Below are 22,767 nucleotides of genomic sequence, written 5' to 3' on the forward strand. Positions count from 1 at the left end.
AACAAAAATAAACACTGGTATTCGGTATGAACCGGTATACCGCCCAGCACTACTTAAGATTAGTATGCTTATGTTACTCCAAACGAGTAGTGCAAAGGATTATGGGTAAATCCCTAACATCTTATTTATTTTCTCCTTTCTCAGCCTTTTTTGACATTGCAGCCACAGTAGTTCCTTTCCAGTAAAGTTCATTACACATATTTAAACAAATTTCACTTCAATGGTCAACAATTTGGTCTCTCTTTTATTCCAACCATCACGAGAAGATCGGCACAAAACAAACATACTGCAAATGCTCCGCCCAACCACTTAACTTTCCTTGTCATGGGGTTGAGGACTGTTCAATGAGCGTATAGTGAGAGCAGGCCTGCTAACACCATATCAACACAAATGCATCACCTGACTTCTTAAAGTCAGATAATGGTGCAATTTTTGGAAACCCTTAAATAAGGTAAATGATAATTGTAAATCTTCACAAACAAAGTAATTTTCAATAAAGACTGGGACTACGGTAACCTACCAGCAATGTAAGTGTTTTTTTTAATATATATTTGTATGAGTACATTACAATATAAATTTATTAGAACGAGTACATTATTATTTATGGGCTTAAAAACAAGATGCAAACAATCATAATATTGTACCTGGTTAGGAGTGCACAATGTAAACATGAAACATATGCCATTACCTATATTGTACTGTGGTACAGTTATGGAGGCCCTTCATAATGCAGAGGTCAACTGCCTGCTCTGCCAATAGTTAGAAATGGCACTATAGTATGCAGTGTTTAATAAACAGCTGTTTTTCAGTGCTGGAGAATTTCAGTGCAGTCCTGTATCGTGATACGTATCGTATCGTGACTTTGCTGGTGATACACAGCCCTATTATCAACACAATCGCATCACCTGACTTCTAGAAGGCAGATAATGGTGCAATTTTTGGAAATCCTCACGTTTAAAGTTAATCTCCTGTCATTTGTTTAATCCTGCCCTCTTGATTTATTTTACATATGTATTTAAGCAGCTGGGTTTGACTCTAATATATCTACTATAACATAGTCCTGATCCTTTGTTCTCACCAATACAGAAAATGGCTAATTATGCTGGTGACACCCAGGACTGAGACACAGATAAACCACATCAGCTGAGGAGAGTATTAAATGCCTTAGAGGAGGTGCAAAAAAGGCAAGTCGTATCATGAGGCACTGGGTAGCACACAGCTGATTTCTTTGCTGTCCTCCTTAATGCACACATTCTCACAGATGGGAACAGATTTAGCCATTTTCTACTATATATACACCATTAAAAAATTTGGGGTCAGTAAGTCATTTTTTAAAATATATTAATACTTTTATTCAGCAAGGATGCATTAAATTGATCAAACGTGACAGTAAAAGCATTTTTAATCTTACAAAAGGTTTCTATTTCAAATCAGTGCTGTTCTTTTGAACTTTCTATTCATCATTGAATCCTGCAAAAATGTATCACGGTGGCAACTGTTTTCAAAATAATAATAATAATGATAATAATAAGAAGAAATGTTTCTTGATCACCAAATCGGCATATCAGAATGATTTCTGAAGGATCACATGGCACTGAAGACTGGAGTAATGGCTGCTGAAAATTCAGCTGTGTCATCACAAGAATAAATTACATTTTATTAAAATAGAAAACAGTAGAAAACAAAACTGTAATAATATTTCACAATATTAATGTTTTTTTCTGTATTTTTCATCAAAGAGTTGTAAGCCCGCCTCCTCCCTATGTGCAATCCAAACCATCTTCTCACCAGCAACCTCCTGCTTCAGACCATCTTAGGCTGCCAAATTTAAACATACACTATCCCGCTATTTATATCTCTCCTATCCACCACAGTCAAAGAAAAGAGTCAAGGACTATTGTTCTCCTTTCTGAGCTTTTGTTTCATCTCTCTGTGCTTTTTTTTGCTTCATTCCTTCCTCTGTTTCCTTGTTAATGGCTGATAGGAAATACACAGGAGCGTGATCGATCATTCCAGCTTCTGCTCCAGGCTCAAATCAATACCAAAATAAACTATTACATAAGTCTATGCAGACTCCGTCACACCTGGCTAGACAAACGGTGAATAGCAGGAGAGAGGAGGCATGTAGCTGTCAGAACACACTAACGAGACAGATCTGTTTCATGGATATGTGCTCATTCCCCTGGTTTCGTCGTCTTCAACAATTCATACCACCTTGCTAATCAGTCCAACAGCGCCTGTACATCCCTCACTAAGACAGTGGAGCTCAACCTTTTTTAGTGCATGGCCCATTTTAAAAGGGGTCATTGTCATGAGGAATCAGATTTTTCTTTATAGTAAATTGCAATTAAAGAAATTAAAAAAAATTCCAAAACGGAGCTTTTCAGTCAGAGGGTCAAATAAATGATCATGTATCATTAAATTAACTGTTTCATCTACTTAAAAAAAAAAACACAGAATGTTACAGACAACAAATTACATTTTTATTTCACTGGTCAACTTTATTATTATTGACTTTTCTTTTTAGTATCTTGCACCCTGAAAGCCCTGTTATGAAAGCAAAAACTCATTCTGCATGAATGTCTAACTTGGATCAATAATTGTTTCCTATGAAAACAAAGGTTCTGAATCATCAAGTTCACCTTTACATCTGGTTTGTTATAGCCTACATTTCCTGCAATATTTTAAGCCCAAGACAAACTGCATTTTTTTATACACCTCCGTTAAGATTTGGGGCCAGTTAGATTTTTAAACGTTTTTGGTCTCTTATGCTCACCAAGACTGCATTTATTTTATCAAATATACAGTAAGAAAAAGTTATTTGTGAAATGTTACAACTCAAAACATCTGTTCTTCCATTTAAATATATTTTAAAATGCAATTTACTCCTGTGATGGCAAAGCTGAATTTTCAGCAGCCATTACACAAATTTTCAGCGTCATGTGAGCCTTAAAAAATAATTCCAATATGCTGATTTGGTGCTCAAGAAACATTGCTCATTAGTATCAATACTGAAAACAGTTGTGACATGTTTTTCAGGATTCTTTTAATAGAAACTTCAAAAGCACATCATTTATTTGAAATGGAAATCTTTTGTATCATTCTAAATGTCTTTACTGTAATTTTAGATCAATTGAATGCATCCTTGCTGAATAAAAATATTGATTTCTATCCCCAAAAAAGAACATACAGAAACTAGAACTATAAAAATGATGCTATAAAAAAGGGGAAAACCCCACAAATAAGATCCAACTCTATATGCAAACCCAAGGTGGAAAACCTCTGCACTATGATTTCTTTGGTGGTATGTTACCAGGATCATTACAGATTGATGTAGCTGGTAAAATAAGCTTGATCCTCACAGGAACAGAGTCCTCATTAGGCCTGTCCAAATGGGAGGACATTATCCAGGCCAGTGAGACTGCAGGACTAAGTGATCTGCAGGGCACAGGGTGTACACTGCCTGTTAAGGAAACCAGTGTTCAAACTGAAATACTACTGAAGACAATGCTGAAAGATTGTATGTAAAAAAATTATTAAATAAATAACACGGTGTAAGTCTAACAAAGGTCTTTCCAGTCAGCATGCGTTGCTAAAGCTATCAGGTCTCTCATTTGCATAAAGCTGAACTCTAGTTAACTTTGTTTCATTGCCAACAACCACTATTAATCATTATGTCAACCCAAAATTTTTTTTATAGTTTTGCTTCTACGCTGGTTTGCTCATTGGTGCCAGCTTTGTGAGAATTCTCTGTGATTTTCCATGAGTCAAGGAAGAACAGCTGGAATGAAGTCAACAGGCCCAGACATGGATGCAAGAAATCAACATAGGCCCACTCTCCATGTGCTGGGCCATTATTATTATCATACCTGCAACCGCACCACCACCAAGATTAAGTAATGGCCATACACTCTACATTAGCCTTGTATTTGGGAGGATTGTGAGTTCAAAGGATTTTTATTAAATAAGCTGGTCTCAGGTCAGCGCTTGAGGGAGATTCAAGGCCATCTGTAATATAAGACTAATGTTGCACCACAGCTGTTCTTAAGTAGTACAGTGGCACCCTGAGTCACCGGTAAAAAGGGCCTGAGGGACGTCAGGAGTGGCTAAATGGAGTCTGAATAGAGAAAACGCCTACGATACTGCAGTCACACCACAGCAGCACAGCACAAGAAGCACCGATACTGAGCAACACTCGCATCACCAGACGCTTTCCCTGCCTGAATTTCTCTTGAGAAACGCCTGAAATGAGATGTCTTCTCATCCTACAAAATAAGTGCCTCCCACTTCACTATTCACTGGCTCTTCCATCACTGCACGGTCATGTTCTCTGAAATGAGATCATGTTTCGCTGCTCACAAGAGTCCTTACGATTAATGTGAAACTCCAAAAAGGACCCAAAAAACACCATAAAAATAACCATAAAAGAAGTCCATTCAAAGTGCATGTAAAACAGTGAAATAAAAGTCATTATTCACTGAACTACCATTTAAAACTAAAATTAGTTAATAGGCTAATTCAGGAGTTAAAACAGGAGTTCATGAGAGAACTGCAAGTGGTTCGTAAGTTGATGTAATGCAAATAATTAATTGAATCATAAAAAAAAATTTTTACACAATTTTTTCCTTTGAATTTTCTACATTTTTATTTTAAAAGTACAATTTATTATTACAAAAGTGATATATCTTCATTTTTTAATAATTAGTTATAATAATATTATTGTAAATAAAATACAAAAAAATCAAATGTAAATAATATAAAATATAATACTAATACAAAATTTTTTTGTTATTATTTTTATTATACTGTAAAGACCTTATGTAACCACATCCCTTTTCAGCACTGCGCTGATTGTCTTCTGTCTTCCGGTTTATATTTCCACAGCATGAAGGTAAGATCTTACAGATTTATGAATGAACCAATCATTTTAAAATTTCCCCGGTCTACTGACATTTTTGTTCATGATAACTTCTGTTAACTCTACAATAAGTACATCCACTTCACCAGTTAATTACTCTTTGACAGCAATTTCACAGAATATTTCAAAAAAAGTTTGGGAATTACTGGGTTCCATGTAGGGCTGGGCCGATAAACGATATCATATCGAATCGCGATAAAATTTATGTCGATAACGATGATAAGCTCTGGACATTTTTACTCGATATGGATTGATCCAAGAGCCACATAGCAGAAATATGCGACAACAACCAATCAGCGTGCACGTGCACGTCACAGTACAGAGTCCATTTCCTACCGCACTTTGCGAAGCAAACTCGACACGACGACGACGACAAAAAAAAATAAATAAATGAGTGGAAGCGGCGACGAAAGTGAAACTAACCTCGAGTTATTATCCAAAGATTATGAAATTGTGGACAAAAAAGGTAGCACGAATTCCGTTATATGGAAGTGGCAATTGATTTCACAGGATTTAAGGCTATCACCAACTTGCGTGTGGTTGTGTGCGGTAAAGGCAGAGATAAATAAATAAATGATCGTATAGCCCTGGGGAGTATGAGAGACCAGAGAATCCAAAGAGCCATGGGTGTGTGCAAAAAAGTGGTCAGTGCTTTTTCCTTCTCATGGAAAAAGAAACGAGAACTAGCGGTCACTCAAGAGGAGCTCAAGCTGCCAAAGCACAAGTTGATCACAGAATCACCCACCAGGTGGGGGTCACGCCATGCCATTATAGCACGAGTGCTAGAGCAGGAGAAGGCCGTTGCAAAAGTTTTATCAGCTGATAAAAAAACAAGGCACTTGGCTCCCTCATGGCAGGACATTGACGTAAATTTTTAAGGCCAAATGTGTAATCTTTTTTTTTTTTTTAATAAACTATACTTTTAAAGTGTAATTTAATGAACCCTCTAATTTTTGTGGCTTCAGTCACTTCAGGGATTTTGGACATTTACTCTCATTTACCATCTTTTGTCACAACTTTTATTTTTAAATTTATTTTAGTAAGTTGTTTAAATTTTTAAGGCCAAATGTGTAATCTTTTTTTTTTTTTTAATAAACTATACTTTTAAAGTGTAATTTAATGAACCCTCTAATTTTTGTGGCTTCAGTCATTGTTGGGATACTCTTTTAAAGCTGGAAGCATTAACAACTTATATCGAAATATATATCGTTATCGTTCAATATGGGAAAAATTTATCGAGATTACATTTTTGCCATATCGCCCAGCCCTAGTTCCATGTGAGTTGTTGGACCAACACTAGCATATCTAGGCTAATAGAAGGTATTGGCTAGGTAAGGGAGTGCAAGTTTTCAGAATACAATGGTGGACTAAAAGCACATCAGGGGAGCTGTTAAGATCTTCAGAAAGCTCATGGGACCGATTACTGCAGGCATGATCTCTATCAAAACAACATGCACAAGCCACGAGGAACTAAACAATCTACTCTACATCAAACCAAAAATCACAGCAACATAAGAACTATGGAACTTGTTTACTGGGCTGAAAAGTTACACAAGAAATACAGAACCAACAAGCTACAGAACAATAACAGCGAGCTAATTAAAATGTCAAATTAGAGCGAGGCATCGCTCAAAGAACAAAAAAACCTCACTGTCCTTTCTGTGACCTTTGTGACCCCTATTAAACCGCATCCATATTTAAACGTGCATGAATTTGAGAGAGCTTATCAGCGCTGCCCTGATCCCAACCCCATCACCTTCCTCTTTATGTAAGAGGGAGAACACACAGCACTGTCCACACTAGGGCTGCAACTAACGATTATTTTGATAATCGATTAGTTGGCCGATTATTTTTTCGGTTAATCGATTAATCGGATCTTCTTCTTTCTTTCTTTTTGGACAAAAAACACTTCCACACATACTGTCCTCACAGACATTACTGTGGTTCACTGGGCTGCAGAACTGTCTACGGGCTATTTAAAAACTTTTAGGCAGTGTGCTGGAGACAACAGCTCTCATATATGAACAGCACTGCACACAATATCCTATGTGAAATGATAAAACAAACAACAAAAACAATCTCATTACTTGTTAGTGCAATAAATGTTGCTGTGTTTCTCTAAAGCTTTTCAAATTAACCAGCCCTGCAGCGCACTAAACAGCTTGTGGATCTTGATAATGGCGTCACTAAGAAACTGTCCTCCTAAAACAGCACATTTTCAGAGAAAACAAAAACAACTTGTGAAGAAACACCCTGAGGGAAAGAAGAAATGTTCATTTCTGAATATTAACCCTTTACAAAAAAGTACTATGGTAGTACCACGGGACAGTGACTGTATTAGATGATACACCGATAGCTTGGTACTAAATATTTATATTAGCTGTACATGGTATTTACACATTGGTCCAAAGTATTTAAAAGAAGACAATGGTAAAATCCTGTTACTTTTTTTTTGGTTTGTTAATTTGGTTTGAAATTATGAATGACAGACATTCATATTTTGCTGTTTCTAAATTTAGATATTCCACCTAAATTATATTTAACATCTTCTATTCTTCAGGAAATCTCAATGCATTATAAATGTTGTGGTAAATCCATTTTACTCACATTCAAGACGATCACTTTGAATTTTTTTGTGCGTTTTATTTTTCATTTATTTTGACAAAATAGTGCAGAATTTGAATATTGGCACAACATTAAAATAATTATCAGCTTATTGGTATTGGGCAGAACTGTAGTGCAACCCTACAAATCAGTCAATGTTGCTGTGCAAGCAGACTGACAAAAGCCACTGAAAGTCAAGCAGTATCGACGGGGTCTGACTAGGGCTGGACAATAATTCAATATCAATATGTATCGCGATATAATTTTTTTCAATAACGGTGATATGATTTTAAAACACATTTCTGATATTACGATATACATTACCAGTGTTTCCCATACATTGATTTATTTGTGGCGTTTGACTTTGTTGAATAAACATGAGCACTGCACGTTTCAAAATCAAAAAATGTCGCGGGTGTTTTATATAAATGTATCTGTGAAGGGAACCGACTGTCTTCAATATCGTGATATAAATTTTGGCCATATCGTCCAGCCCTAGGTCTGACTATGACAACCCGAGCATTTCCTTTTTCCTCACAATAGAATGCCACACAAGCCTACACTTAGAGGTCAGAGGAAACTTTCCAACTGCTTGGAATATACACTCAAGAAGTGAAGCGGGTGCCATCTTGACACAGTGAGAAAGGAATGTGGACAATCCTTGCCAACAAAACGGAAACCTTAGAAAGGCAGAACAACTACAGCTGATATCCAGCAAAGAGCATTTCCTCTTATCAAACACACACATGCGACTTTTACGACAGTAGGTGCTGACCAGTGCAGGAAATCTGAAGTCAGCTGAGTGTGCATGAGTGTAGTGTGTGTGTCAAAGACAACTTTCTCTAATCCATCAAGTTGCTGGGGTGTCCAAAGCCAGTGTGTGGTCCAAACAAGTCACAATTAAGGGTCGACCGATTATCGGCCTGGCCGATTATCAACGCCAATATTAAGCATTTTTATGATTATCGGTATCGGTCATTTTCAAAACCGATTTGCCAATAAAATTATTAAATTTTTAAACACGCTATCTGGCTCTGATGCAGCCTGTCAGAACCCACCACTCTGTGGTCTAAAGCAATCTCCGCCCACCGCCCATCTGATTTGTTGGGAGTCACGAGTCCGACCAATCAGCGTGGAAGGCTAAAGGCCTTGGAAAGGAAAGTTTTGCACTCTCACACTAAAAGCGCTTGCTAACTGGAGCTGCATCAGTGATCACGCATCAGTTGTCTCTCTAAGGCAGCAGCAGACGTTGCTGAAGTTGCAATAAATCACAATCCACTACACTGAAGTCGCAAAACACCTCAATATTATCTATTTATGGTTTCCACGATGGGTAAAACGCGGACGGAATCGCGGAGTCTAGTCATATAAAATGGAATGTACTGTATAACGCGGAATGTCACGGAATTTGTCAAAGTTTGGATGAATTAATCAAAAGTAGGTCAGTACACTTAAATCGCCTCTCGCTATGGACTAGTATATGTAAATATTAAGCCGCAAAAAGACTATTTAAATATGAATCCTGCATGTTCTGCGTGTCTCTGTGTATGTAAATGGCACAGACACGCGGTTTTGTTTACTACACACATACTGAAGTGCGTGACGCTCTCTGTGTTTTCAGCATCTGCCGTCTCACTAAATGAGGACATAAATACATGAACAACATCTCCAGAACTGCTCTGAGAGTTACTTCATGAGCATTTGACCGTTTCATTTGAGTAAAACTAGCATCATATCATATACATAGGCTACCTCATGGCAACCCGTCAAAATAAAAGTTTGGTTTAGCTACTACTACTACGATTACTACTACAACAATTATTACAACTTTTGTTTAAAATAATAATCACACAATACTCTATTTCTTCCATGTTTTAATTTTAATAGTCAACCCCTTTGTTTGCCAAAAATTGAGTTTAACTCTCATTTGATTAAAAGATCAATTAAATTAATGTTTTATGCCTTCATTTGCACTGCACTGTAAATTAAAACTAATGGAAATTACTGTCACATAGGCCAAGATTAAGATACTGTCACGTAGGCTAAGATTAGGATGACAAAAATTTTGACATTTTAAAAGGCTTTTGAACCAAGTTTGCCTAAAATAGGCTATTAGTGTTATGGTTTCATTAAAATAGTTGCGGTCTTCTTAACAACTTCTACAATGGAGCTATGAAGACAATTAAATTATTTACACTTATTATATACATTGTGCTTTTTTAAGTTAATCAATTGATGTGCATTAGATGATGAATTGAACAGTCACCTCTTGTAGGTTATGATTTAGTCATCAGAAAAGAATCAATGAAGAATTATGAGAGGTTATGCTATTACTAGGGATTTGTGCGACGACTAATTTGACTGAAGTTTAAACGAAAGTTTTGTACCTGACTAGTCGACTAGTCTAAAAGCAAGAAACCCCCAAAAGATGGTAAGAAAAAAAAAACCTCTGTGCGTGCATGTAGCATATGGTCTGAGGTAAAAATTTAGTTTCCGCCCAGATAAACTTTTAATAATAATGTATTATTTTTCAAACGTTTTATTTTAACTTGTTATTTAAAATGTTTTAAAGTACAGTATTCATAGGCTTAATCATGAAGCATACAGTGGCCCCACTTTTAACTCTCTCTTTATATTACCCTTATTGCAGATGAATGCACAGAGGAAGACAAGGGTAATTAGTACAACCAACACCAGGGAAGGCAGTTTTTGTCAGAACCCTTGTTATTCTTAATTTTGACATTAATTGTAATTTTTACACCAGACATATATATCGGTTCAAAAAATATCGGTTATCGGTCTACTTGGTCTGTAATAATCGGTATCGGCATAGGCCCTTAAAAAACACGTATCGGTCAACCCCTAGTCACAATATTGGTAAAAATGCAAGACATGAATGTAAGCATGACTCATTTTTAGATTGACTCTCTAAATCAGCGGTCTCCAACCTTTTTTACACCACGGATCGGTTACGTTTGGAAAGTATTCTCGCGGACTGGCTGGACAGTGGGGGATATATATATATATATATATATTAGGGTATTATAATAGCATTATATAGTGGTTCAACGCATTATATTGTGGTTTTTTTTTTGAGTCACAGATCGGACTATTTTTTCTGATAAGCAAGAAAAAAATTATTTAAAGCACAGAGAATGACAATGCCGTGATGGGTTTTTGACAGGCTAATTTTATGTGTATGTATACGCAACTCTGTATTTCCGTGCTGTCTGAAACACGTCTCTATGCTTGTGCGCGCTTTGATTGTGTGCGAGAACAGTGCGTGAGTAACGAATTGAGCTCTCTTTCGTTTCTTCTTCTTGTGGTTTAAAATTGCTTGTACGTGTAAATTGGCAAATTAATCTGCGAATCATGTGCGTGCTGAACGGTAGGGTCTCATCCATACGTATTACGGATCAACTGCGAACCTTTTAACTCCTAATATGTGACAGATCAGACTCAGAGCAATCTTTCATTTACTTATTTAACATGAAATTGTCTAATTGCTAATCCATATCAATCACATACAAAGAAAATACAGAATAATTAGAACAATCATTAACATAAATAAATAACAGAGTGTCATATCTACACATTTTTCCCAGAACATTTTTGCGACCCGGTAGCAATTCTTCCACAGCCCGGTAGTGGGTCGCGACCCAGTGGTTGGGGACCTCTGCTCTACATAACACAACCTAGAATACTCCAGCAGTTAGAGCGAGGGTGGAGCAAAAGACTGTGTGTAAAGCATAGACAAGCAGCATATGTGTAAATGACAAATAGATAAACATCTGTCTAAACACTCTCACACTTGCAAGAAGGGAGTGAAACTAGACAAACAACATAAAGGCCAAACTAAAAGATATAATGCTTATACACAAAAACATACATATACATAACCTACCATTCAAAAGTTTGGGCCCAGTACGATTTTTTGTTGTTGTTTTTGACCAAACAAAAAAAAATTCTGCAATTATTCAATTGATCAAGTGTTTTTTAATAAACACTCTTTTTTGATTTTCCTATTCAAAGAATCCTGCAAACCGTAATTTTAGAGTCAGTTTTTCTTTTTGGTAAGAAATTGATGCATTAAATAATAGTAAAGACATCATTAGAACCAGACTGAAAAACATATGTGCACCCCTGACAACAAATGTTTTTTTAGCATCAAATCAGCATTTCAGAATAATTTCTGAAGGATCATGTGACACTGAAGACTGGAGTAATGGCTGCTAAAAATTCAGCTTTGCCACCACAGGAATATTTTAATTTTTTTATTAAAATGGAAAACGTGTCTTTTAAATTGTAATAATATTATCAATATTACTGTTTTTACTGTATTTCTGAATAAATAAATGCAACCTTGGTGAGCATAAGAGACATAAAAACATTAAAGAATCTTCTAATTTACTGCTACTAAAAAGACGCTGTTGGTGCATTTCAACTGAAGGCAGATCCATGGCCTGGATTACTGTATGCTGTCCGAGGCAACCATGGGAAAATCAGGTTCAAACAGGACTAACATACTAATGCATGAGCTGCACTCTAAAATAAAACATAAAGGACAGTAGCAAACAGCTTAACAGTCAGGTGACCTTGGCACAAGCCAAGATTCTGCTACAAACAGCAGCTAAAAAAGGGAAGAATTACTATTAACAAAAAGACAGAACTCAGGAGACTGTAGTTGACACTGTGTGGCAGTGGAAGTGTTTTGGTCATTCGTGCTGTTGAAGGGCAGCTGAATTAACAGCTCAAGACATGCAACAAACAACAAAGACATGCGTTTTGCTCAGAGATCAAATCAGTCATACAGAGGGCTGAACTCTGTACGGGCGTGAAGTTCAGCTCTATTTCCTTCAAAAGCCTGGATGAGCTGATAACACACTGGTTGTCCTGTTGTGATGGAGGTTACTTGCGATACACCCTACTGTGATCATACCTACTATCTCTAGTAGAGGTTGACCGATTAATCGGCACCGATAGTCGATTGCTGGAACTATCAGCAAAAATCCATGCTGATAGTTTTTCCGGGTTGTGTCCGTTGCAAGGACCTCTCAGAGTTGAGAAGGTTTGCTGTCATTATACAGTACAAGAGTGGGCTCTAGAGTCGGAATCACTGACACCACGTGCTGTTTGTTTTGACACGTAATGCTGCGCGCTGCACAGAGCGGGACACTTGAGATGCGCATTTAAAATAGACAATGAAACAGTGTGTATACAGTATACTATATAGTGCATGTTTTCATATCATTACTAAGTAATTAATTTGTTGGCTAGATGCTGCATTAGTGAAGAAAGGAGTATGTTTGCTGTCAAGGCTGAGAGGATGCAAACATTAGTAGCACCTCAAGCAGTTAAAACATTGTGACCAAAACACACGCAAGTCCAACCCAAATGTTTAATGTCAAGACTGTTACCATGTATTTGCATTACTGTATATCCAGCTGGTCACATTAATGCATTTGTTAGTCAGCAAAGTTGCATATTTAAAGCTAGTGACATGAGAAAGCAAACTTATGTTGATTTAGCCTACAGAAATCCTGCCGTGCCACAAAGCATCATTCAAACAGTTTTCCATTAAATTATATTATAGTTGTCCCAAATCGTTGTTAATGCAAAGACTTCTAGGGCTACCCCCTAATAGACGACTAACTGAGAATAGGCTTAGTTGATCAAAATTTTATTAGTCGCAGAAAAAAAAATTGCACAGGAAGTGGCGAAGTCACGTAGTCCGTGACGGACAGATTATTAACAGCTGGTCTATGTGGTATTTACTAGAGCCGGACCGATATATCGTTTTGCCGATATTATCGGCCGATATGAGCCTGTCGCTGATATATCGTATCGGCGAATATGCCGCCGATATGAATTGTTTTTTTTTACAGAACATATAACACAGATAAAGTGCTTGAAATGGTGTAATTACTTAGTTTGTACAGCAGAGCGCGCTCCATTGTTTGCTACTGGCGACCTGGATGAAACGCTTTAAAGCTTAAGTCTATGGAAAACCACTGAAACTTTGAACGGCCATATCTCTGTAAAGGCGCGGCGAATCCGCACCAAATAAATGGAATGCCTTCAGCTCGAGGAACCCTCTCGAACGCGAATCGAGTAGGGATGTAACGATTCACTCAACTCACGATTCGATTCACGATTTTGATTTCACGATTCGATTCACGATTTTTTTAACAAAATGAGTGCACTGATGTCAGACTCATTTTGGATAATAAAGTTTATTGTTAAATTGTTAAATACCCCTCCATTACATATATATATATATATATATATATATATATATATATATATTGTTTATGTATATACTGTATTCTATGTATAGTACCAGTCAAATGTTTGGACACACGAATGGGAACGTGTCCAAACTTTTGACTGGTATTGTACTATAATATACACAAAGAATATCGGCCGATATATCGATATCGACCTTTTTTAAACTCCCTAATATCGGTATCGGCCCCAAAAAAACATATCGGTCGGGCTCTAGTATTTACAGTACATCGGACATCCAAATGTTTGTTTCGTTCATCAACCTCATTTTTGCTCATACAGAGTAATACATCTTTTGAATCTGTAAAAGGTCTACTTTCATTTGTGTGCACTCACAATAACAACAAAACATTGTACTTTTGTCAAATAATGAAAGTAAACAGGGTGCGCTTTCTGCCATCTAGGTCTCTGTGAACTTGAGTATGTCAAAAAAAAAAGAAATAACCGAAACTGTGCTTGCCTCACAGACATGAAAAATATATCTATAGAAAGCAAAATGTCTACTTTTAAATGAACTACTTCAAATGGAAAACAAATATTTTCAGATTATGTAATCCGTATGAAACATGCACGTCCACTGTGGAGATGATGAGTCAGTGTCGTCGACTTCATCACTGCAGCCGAAAATACAGAAAACACTAGTTTACCAATGATTTATTATAATGTTAAGGCAGTGTTCTTGCTGTTTTTTCCCTGACGCATTCATAATCATTACTTCTGCCGGTGTGCTGTGGCAAGTTTTATGTGTCCACTTGACTGTTGATATGAAACGGTAACACTTTACAATAAGAGTCCATTTGTAACATTAACTAAGGTTAATAATAGCTGTAGAAGTATTGTTCCTTGTTAGAGTGTGTTAATTCCAACATTAACTAATACATTTTTAAATTTTACAGTTGCCTCTGTTAACATTAACTATGAACTAACTTTAATGATCAATATATAATTAATATTAATATTTTCATACATTTACAAAGTATGGTTCAGTACTTTTTTTTAGTAAATCACTATTTTAGTTTTTGTTCAGTATCCATTTAAAAAAATTAGCGGTTGATTAATCCGTATCGGCCAGTGTGGTCCAACCTAGTTATAGGTAAAATCCACTATCGGCTAGGCTTGCCGCGATAGACGGTGCTGACGGTGATACCGTTGTTGAGCCGCAACACCAGTTACGTCACTTGCCCACCGCGGCACCAACCCCCACCGTCGTTTTGATTTTTTTTATAGTAATAAAAATAATTTAGTTCAGTAAAAGAACAGACACCGTTTCTTATTTATTTGGTTATATATTCTACATGTTTACTTATTTCCAGCTTTGTATAGGCTACCTAGGGCCTATTTAAACTTTATGTAAGTTATTTGTTATTTTATATTAGACATAGCCTGCCCTATAGCATGGTGTATTTTTATTCGCTTTGTTAATAAAAGTTCTATGTTTTATATATAGGCTAAAGTGAGTTTGACGTTGTATTTTGTTGTTGCATTCAAGCAATTGACGCCGAATTGCCGCTAATTCGAAGGTGAAAGTAAAATGCGCACGGTGCTTTTAAGCTATTTGAAAGCGAAGGAAAGCGAGGAAAAGAGGAAACGCCCCTTCCCCCACAGTGATACCGGTATTATCGGTGTTATCACACGTCGATTAATTGGTGGGAAAATTTCCTCACCGTCACAACCCTACTATCGGCCGACCTCTAATCTTTAGTACTGACAAAGTGCTATTTTTACAACAGTTTAACAAAGCAACTAAATAAGTAAAGGTAGATCTAAAAATGTAATACTTCATTTAAACTTGATCAGTAACAGCAACAGCAGTGTTGTCACAGTACCAAAATTTCAGTAGTCAGTACCAATACAAGTAAAATACAAGTAAAATAATTTAATAATAAATAATAAAATTAGTTTATTAATAATTATGAGCATAATTTAACTAATTATGGAAGTCAATGGGAACCAAAACTGTTTGGATACCAACATTCTTCAAAATATCTTCTTTCATGTTTCACAGAAGAAAGAAAGTCAAACAAGTTTGGAAAAACATTAGTAAATTATGACAGAACTGTCATTTTTGGTGGACTATTCTTTTCAACACAAACAGCCTATTGTTTTTAAGCAATGCATACAACAGTGAAACATTTACAGAATTTGACAGGCAGGCATTCTTGGCACAGACTGCAAATTTTTGTATGATACCTACTATGAAATACTATTTCTTTGGTCTGATCAAGCACGAGTCAATTGGATGAAATGCTAACAGCACAGACAAATGGATGCTTTAATGTTGTGTTTGCCAAGCAGGTCTTGATGATTCAACGTAAGTTTCAGATACTGAAAGCAAACCATTGAAACTCTGCTAGTAGGTTTAGAGTGGCTGTTCAGCACCAACAGACTTCATTAGATGCCTCTTCATAAAGGGAAGCATTAATAGAACATAATTGCAGGAAGAAGACAAGACAGAGTAGAGAGATACAGAATATACAGAAACAAAGAAAAGGCAAAATTAGGAAGAAATCAACAAACAAACTGGATTTCAAAAGGTTTGAAATCTCAGGCAAAAGAACATTTACATAAAATTTGCTGAAACAGAATATAAAACAGCACAGATGGAATCTGCTAAAGCATCCCAATTCTGCAGAAATTTATAGAGCTTTCTGTGTGCACAATTTTTTTATTGACAAAAGTGAATCTCTGGCCCTAACTGGTAACTTCTAGAGTATAGGATGACACTTCATATGACTAAACACTAAGATCAATATAAAGACCAGGATCAATGCTTGAGATCCTTATAACCCTAATTCTACAATTAAATGCATGCACACGTAAAGAAACTAACAGAATAATGCAGCCATTCTCTTGTATTGTATATAAATGCAGGGTCAGATTAAGATGCTTTCCAATTAATAGTCTGACTAATGAACAGCATGCCGTATTTTTAGATGGTTAGTTAGAATGTGCTTTTTAAAAGTTAATGTCAATGTGATAACAAAATTGAAATACACTAGCAAATATGGTGTCATAAAAGCATATGGTAAGAGAAGAAATTACATCCACCCTAACCCTGTGCTTATATAGTCAACATGAAAAATGTGAGGATTTATACAATTACACATGCACAATTAATTCAGATTAAAACTAGGTGGTTATATATCAGTGGGAGGAAAATGATTTTGAACCCTATTCACTGAACGTGAACAATGATGATCATGTCTTAACATGATTTCAAGCTCATAACCATATCTTTTCTCATTTTCCTACACAAAAACAAACATTGGCACATGATGAGCTATTATTATGTCATACAAGCACATAGGTCTATTCAGAGGACGGAAACACTCATTCAGTAAGACTGACAAAAGCACAAGGCCAAAAAGATGGGTTACATAAAAAGATAGCGCCATTACCCCCTCAATTTAGTTAAGCAATACATCCGTAGACAAAAGCACAGGCTGCTCTGTTCATGCTCAAGCAGTGGAACAACACATCTAATGCAGTGGCACTAAAAAGAAAAATGGGCGAATTCAGAGCACCTTTGTGAGATGTCGTTCAGTTGTTCATGTGAAGTTTGGAATAAACCGCAGAATAAAGTGATTAAAAATAAAATAAAATATAATTTTTAAAATATATGCAATTCTTTAATTAAAAAAAAATGGGTGAATTCACAGCACCTTTGTGGGATGTTGTTTAGTTGTGAAGTATGCAGCAAATTAAAAATAAAACACATTAAAATAAAAAAAATAAAAAAAATTTAAAGTATATGCAACTGGAACAAACAGGAAAAAGTCCTGTGTTTAAATCAACAGGTTAATGTCTGAAGAAGGCCTTTGACTGAAATCTTTAATAAAAACAATGCAAAATACAGTTTCATGGATGCCAAGAAATATTCATGGTCAGGAAATTGGATTAACTGATAAGAATTGATCCAGTTTAATCAATTCAATACTGGCAATTATGGAATAAAGTTAATTTTGGACCTTGACTAAAACGCAGATAAAAGGCCAGGCAGAGGTGTACTAAACTCTCTGATTATTTTAGCAATAAATATTTGAGAGTTTAAAAGCTGTGGGAGTTTGAGGAGAGAGGAGAAGGGAGGGCAACAGCTGGGCAGAGAGACAGAGGTGGAACGTTGCCAACTAAATCAGAGCCTCGTCTTCCGGAAGCTTTAGTAGCTTAAGAGACAGACTACAGCAGCCGCTCTGTGCATGCAATCATTCCCTCACTGTACTCTGGCATCCCATCACCCCCTGCGTCAACACCATCATGGCGCTCTCCTGCCGCCAGCCTGGCTCCATGAACATCACGCACACTGTTCAGTGACAGGCAAGTGGGCCGCACGTGCTAGCTATCATACTGCAGTGAGGGAGGGAAAAAATAAATAAAAAATCACTCAAAGCTGAGGACTGAAGAGTCGGCAGTGCTGTGGTGTTCAAAAAGAGAGTATGGAGTGTGATGGAGTAAAGTGAGGAGACACAGAGACAGAGACTATGGGAGCTTGAATAATATAAACTGACAGGACAAGAAAAGCATGAAAAAACAGGAAGAAACCCATGAGAACAGATGAAAGAGACGGTGAAGATGATTAGCCATTGGATGTACTACCATTTAATTAAACTGAATGTATTGCTGATCTTCACTACTAAAATCTACCATTATGTTTATATTATTTTGTAAAGTGTTCAAGCAATTTGTATTTTTAATGAGAATGTTTATTTAATTTTTTATTTTAGAGCAGGGGTGCTGATGGTGACTTTAAGGTAAATATAATGCAATTTAAAGGGATAGTTCACCCAAAAATGACGTGGGTGAGTAAATGATAGAATTTTCATTTTTGGGTCAACAAACCATTTAATGAATGCAAATAAAATGTACACAAAATTGCTCAAATGAAATGCACACTCAAAAAAGTTTGGGGTCGGCAAGTATCTGAAATAAATATTTTTTGCTCACCAAAGCTGCATTTATTTGACAAAAAAAAAAAAAATTTAAATAACCGTTTTCTATTTGATGATTTTGACTGATTTCTATTTTAAAATTTAATTCATTCCTGTGGTGGCAAAGCTGAATTTTTAGCAGCCATTACTCCAGTCTTCAGTGTCACCTGATCCTTCAGAAATCATAATATGCTGATGTGGTGCTCAAAACGTGTTTTATTATTATTATCAATGTTGAAATAGCTGTGAAATTTTGTGGAAACCATGATACTTTTTATTCAGGATTATTTGATGAATAGAACATTCAAAAGAACTTTTATTGGAAATAATTTTGTTACAATGTTAAAGGCTTTACTGTCTCCTTTCATCAATTTAATGCATCCTTACTGAACAAAAGTTTACATTTCTTAAAATCTTACTGACTGGCGAGTATCTTACACAATAGCTAATCAATTCATTATCAACGCCGATAATGTCAAAATGGTCAAATATCATTAGACTGGCCACATATCAGTGTATGAAAATATATGAAAATAATCACACAGAAAAATATTTTAAACATTAAATTCTTGTCCTACATCAAATTTTTTCTGAATGCACTCTTGCACAACCTGAAGCATGATGACATAACATGCAGGGTCCACATGTACCTCCTACCAAACATAGGATGACTTCACCATTCTCAACTCAACATTCCAGCATACGCTGACTAAACAAACATCACAAGAGGTTATGCAGCCTACTAAACTTGAGCCTTGCTCAAATGACAACAGCAACATACTCCACTGCACTGGCTGAAAACAAGACATGATGCTTAATAAATGTTTAACTAGAATGGACATATTGTCAACACATGGCAAAGCTAGTTAAATGGTTTTCTGTCAGTTTACTATGTTTTTCTTATTCCTGTATAATATTAGAGACTATTATAAGAAAGCCAGTTGCAGGATTACTTCCCAAAAAGCATAAACATCATGGTACTTTCAAAAGCATTCGTTTTTCCTGTTTCGCTAGAAGCACAGAAGTTACTTACAACTCATTTTAATTCTATTATGTGACATTTCAGAATGAAAGGGATATTGAATGAGTAAGAATGCAAGGTGGGACTTTTTAATCTGCTGGGAATTGATTCAATCGGGAAAAGTGGTTTCTATAGTTTTCCTCTGGAATAATGTACAGCGATGAATCGTTCACAATAAGACCAGGGCTGCATTTCCCAAAAGTATCATAAGCCTTGCTGATAGAAACCATTTACATTAATGGTCTCTATGATCAACTGAAGCTCACAATGCTTCTGGGAAATGTAGGCAATGGCATATGTATGAAGTAAATATGGCCAATTTCCTAAGGTTTTTAAGGTCTAGGCTACTTTTCTACCACAGATTTGTTTTTTTCCAACTTAAAACTTAAACAAGGTGGCAATAGCTATTATGCCAAAAAGCTTGTGTCCAGTGCCAAATGTCTTTTGTTTCAGGAATATGTAAAACAGTAAAAAGACTCAACTTCGGAACCAAAACATAACTCTCAACAATAAAGGGAGGTGCCGTACACAACAGTTGCTTTTATGAAAGTCACACCTACTCCCACTATTATAAAGTCAATGGTGGTACAAAGGACACAGGGCTTACAGTACATCAGCAGCACGAAAAAAAAAAAAAAAAAGACCTCCCTCCTTATCTCCCCCCTCCATTTTCCTCTCTCTCCAGTCAGACACATTTCGTCTGTAAGCTGCTTAAAGACAGAATATTCTGCTGCTCTTAAGCAACTTCAGGGGTTTTGGTACAACATTTTTTACATACGTTTACAGGACTTGGTGACAGATATCAGGCCCACTGTGTGAAACCAGAGCTATGTGCCATTCAGATTAACTGAGAATGCATGAATTTGAATTGAGTTTGAACAGCGGTAGATGCAGATAAATGCAGGAAATGCAAATAGATGCAGAACTGTAATTCAGAATTAGAATGGAAAGAAATTCAAAGAAATGCATACAATTGTTGTAAGTGTAGTTTGCCACAACAAATATAATTTTTCAGTATGATTTACCCATAAACATGTTACACAACATATGGCATATTTCCAGGCACAACAGACATACATTTTTGCTCATTTTATAAAAGCTGCCAATAATTCTAGCACTGCCTATAATTCCTTTATATCTCACTAATCACTAATCAGCATAAAAAACCCAGCATAGACTTAATGAAATATGGAACTTTTTGATACACAGATTTACTATTAGTACACTTGTAGGTCAATATATCACATTACATTTGATATATTTGAACACATTACATTTGATATATTTGAACATTACATTTTTATTTCTATAAATTAATCTGAAAACATTTTGTGTTATGGCAAAATCAAAATCTCTTTTGATGACTGCATAGGTATAATATGATATATTCCACACATCAGAGAATAAATAAATAGGCATAATTAGTCAACATTAAAGGGGTCCTATTATGCTCTTTTACAAAGTCTTGATTTTGTTTTGGGGGTGTACTAGAACAGGCTCTCATACTAGGTTGTTCGAAAAACACATTCTTTTTCACATATTTTACATTATTACAACACCTCTCTCCCCAGTCTGGCATGAACAGCTCGAATATTTCCTGTATCAAATGAAGGCCTGCCTTCTGAAACACGAAATGTGCTGTGATTGGTTAGCTTGGCCAGTGTGTGTTGTGATTGGCACCACTCGGCGCCTGGTCAGGAAATGACATGCCCCTTACCATAGCCGCCTGCGAGCATTAGTGAAAATATTGCGTCAAAATCAAATCAATTTGAGCGCGATTTAAAGGGGTCATATGATGCGATTTCAATTTTTCCTTTCTCTTTGGAGTGTTACACAAATAATGTTCTTTTTAGCAACATCATATGACCCCTTTAAATTAAACTTGTTAAACCCCTCTTTGAATTGCAATATAATAAATCACTCTTCCTGTCATTCCAATTCAAATTCCAATTTATCATGCAGTGGGGGTGTGGCCAATTCAATCCAATTCATCATGAACTGAAAGAGAATTTTTAAATTCTGAATTTTGCTCCACGCTGGTCAAATAATTGACTCACTAATTTTAAAAACTGCAGGATGCTTGGGTTAAGATGAACAGACAATTGATTTATAGGCAACATCTAGAGGCTTAGTCCTACTACATGTACTTGCCAAAACAAATTCATCTAGATCCTGCATGGTAAAGAGTGTTGACAGCATTTTGTCCTTCACTGGCTAAACAGGTCCTTTGGATTGAAAGGCTAGACAGCATTCATGATCATATAAACAACACTGTGGTGCAAACATGCCAGTACATGATTTACTCTTTGATGGAGTACAAAAGCCTTTATTAACCAGTTTTAAGCTCTACAACAACACCATTAGAATAGAGATAACCACAAACGCTTTTAATTCAGGTTAACCTATCACTTATCAGAAATCACCACAACCAACAGGACAAAAACTATTTTATAGTGTTCCAATCACAAAGTGGTGAACTAAAACGTTTAACACACAACTTTTGGATGAGTCAGATAATCAGTTGTGTTTTACTACAACCAGCACTAGGGGTGGAACGGTTCAACTTTTCCCCGGTTCGGTTTGTATCACGGTTTTAGAGTCATGGTTTCGGTACGGTTCGGTATGTGCTATGTTTAGGGAAAAACTATACTGTCAAATAAAAATACAGAAAATAAGAATAATCTATCTAACTACAAGCAACAGCATAAATAAATACAATAGAGTAAAGATACAAATAAAATAAACAGTGATTTTCAGTTTTTTTTAGGTAGGTGTGCATTAGTTTTTAGGTACAGAAATTTAATAAAGTAATCTAATTTAAAACAGCATTGTATATTTGACTGTATAAATTAAAGATTAATCTTCATTAAAGTTACAAAAGATATTCAATCAAGAGCAGTGAGTGATTTCTTTGTTGTTGCTGTTCGATTAATATTTAGAACGTGCTGTCACTTTAAGAGAATGCACTAATCCAGTGCACTGATACAGTACGTTCAGCTGGCTATGTCTGCTAT

At 36.0% G+C, this 22,767-nt stretch overlaps 1 protein-coding gene across 1 annotated transcript in view; it reads right to left on the reverse strand.

Moving 5' to 3' along the window:
• Nucleotides 1-22,767, reverse strand: part of LOC107714287 (CLIP-associating protein 1-like) — a 90,520-nt gene that overhangs the window by 57,468 nt on the left and 10,285 nt on the right. The gene's annotated exons all lie outside the window — the stretch shown is intronic.

The sequence above is a fragment of the Sinocyclocheilus rhinocerous genome, unplaced genomic scaffold (genome assembly GCF_001515625.1).
Source record: "Sinocyclocheilus rhinocerous isolate Xijiao unplaced genomic scaffold, SAMN03320098_v1.1 scaffold12, whole genome shotgun sequence".
Taxonomy (NCBI): domain Eukaryota; kingdom Metazoa; phylum Chordata; class Actinopteri; order Cypriniformes; family Cyprinidae; genus Sinocyclocheilus; species Sinocyclocheilus rhinocerous.